A 2453-nucleotide genomic window follows, 5' to 3' on the forward strand; every position below is an offset into this window, starting at 1 on the left:
CATGGCGTCCAAATTTATTTTTTTCCTGGGGGAGACGGTGGCAAACACAGCAGCGCATTGAGTATGGGGGAGCAGTAACAGCCCTGAAAATTGGACTTTTTATACACTGGATACTAAATGAAATACAGTATTAATATTTAACAGTACAGATGGAATATAGTATAGACTGTTTCAAACATTTAAATAACATAAGTGGTCAGGGAAAGGTCATAATAAATAAATACACAAACATAATTGAACCAGTACTGCACTATCTAAGCTAGCAATCTCCCACCTCATGGCAAGGCTCCTTTCTCTTCCTCCTGGCAGCTACTCTCTGGTCCATTGCGATGTTTGAGGGCTGAGAGCCACACATATAGTAAATGTGGTAGAAGAAGCTGCTACCACTGGGCATGTGCAGCAGTTCCGCTCTGTCCCTTACACTGCATGATGTGGTGGCAGCTCTATTGTTCATATTATATACCAGTGCTATTGTCCTAATTAAAGGCATTTGCCAAGAGGAGGGGGGTTTCTGGGCAACCAGAAGCACACACACCCTCTTTCATTTGCCTATGGGAGCAGTGTATAGGTGACACACTAGTAAAGAACGCAAGACAGGCTGCCTGATGGGACTGTGCAATTGCAACAAGAAATATGTTTGGGTGGTCACGAGCCAAGAATACCCCAAATGTGGACAGATCATCTTTAACCCCTACACTGGTTGTTAAGGTACTGCTCCCCACTGGGTGCGTTTTTTTGTTTTTTTTTAGGAGGAGCACTATCTAAAAAAGCCCACCACGCTGGGTCCCAGCAGCACCACTGAACACTGTCAACCGCTGCCCGACCCTGCCCCCCGGCAATGTGTAAACTGATCATTAATGGTGCATCATTAACGATACTGAGCATACACTGACCCTTGATGGCTAACCTTGACACTCCAGCTTTTGTTGAACTACACATCCCAGCATGTTCTGCTTCAGTTTCGCAATTTGGCAATGCTAAATCAGATGCTGGAATGTGTAGTTTAACAACAGCTGGAGTGCCAAGGTTAACCATCAAGGCCCTAGACCAAGCCTGGCTAACCGGTAGCTCTCCAGATGTTGTGAAACTACAAATCCTATCATGTCTTGCCGCCGTTTGAGCGTTTCCTTGTAGCAAAACTGATAACAATAGTAGTTGCCCAGTGTGTACCCAGCATAAAGGTCCTATTTAATGCAGCTTTGTAAAACACATTTAATTAACAAAAGGCATCATTACAAAAGGTATTTTGTGTGCCTGGTATAGGTATTCTCTATTGTCCATTATTCTTTAGTTCATTCAGATATAGTCTGTGACTTTTGTTTATACTAAACTATTCTTTATCGTTTAATAATTAAATTGACATAATTACCCAAACTCTTTGGATTTTTATAGGTTTTCATGTAAATTTCAATGGGGAGATTGTCCACAAACACTACCGGAGACCTCTTCTGTTATAAGCCATTGTTCCCAGATAATGACCAGATAATGGCTATTCTCTATCATTCCACAACTCGTTCCCGATCTCCTGGGCAGTGTGTGTATATGTAATAGACCGCACAGGACACACAAGGTAGAACATGACAGAGCACTGCTATCTTCTGACCTGTTCATGCGCATCCCTGCCTATCTGGTTTTATTGGTGACATATTCCTGCTAACAGATTGTACAGAATACCCTTTTCACCAAAGTCTGACCTATGATTTGAAACACATGTATGAAGCAGTGAGAAGGGAGGAGAAGTGATAAAGTGCCTGTTACTTTATCACTGGCCAATCTGCTCCTGTCTGTCCCTTTTTAAACCCAGCCTGTAACTTAGCAGTCAAGTACTAATTGGCCGGTGATAAAAGTACCCGGCACTTTATCACTTCTCCTCCCTTATAACTGCTTCATACATCTACCCCATGGTTTCAAGTTGGGACAGACCTGGGTCTTATCCTGTTCCCACTACAACGCCGACCAAGATATTGCACCGTTCATACTGCACTGCTGGTGCCTGGAAATAACGCCATAGGTTTCTGTCTAAAGGTGCCCATACACTAGTCCGATTTCACCCGATCCTGACTGAGAAATCTGCCCAAATTGGTTGTTTTACGCCCCCCCTTGGGTCCGTTGCACGTTACTCTGCACATCGGACCTGCTGCCTGTGTGACCTCCAACTTGGCCAGTGTCCTAGTGGCGGGAGACGGGGTCACACATGATATATCGCATGCGATCCTGCCGCTTGAGGAGGTCCTGGGTAGCTTAGGGGACATTGGATGGCCATATACTGCTGCGATACATTGTACCAACCAATCAGACCTCAGTAAAAAAAAAAAATTAAATACAGTCCGCAAAATGATTGGTTGGGGCTTTACCTCTTTCCAAGCTTTGATAAATCCCCACCTAAAGGGACTATTTATCATGACATATTTGCAGCTATATTAAGCATCTCTGTATGTTTGGTGGATGGACCG

This window comes from Crinia signifera, chromosome 4 (genome assembly GCF_055691185.1).
Source record: "Crinia signifera chromosome 4, ASM5569118v1, whole genome shotgun sequence".
NCBI lineage: Eukaryota > Metazoa > Chordata > Amphibia > Anura > Myobatrachidae > Crinia > Crinia signifera.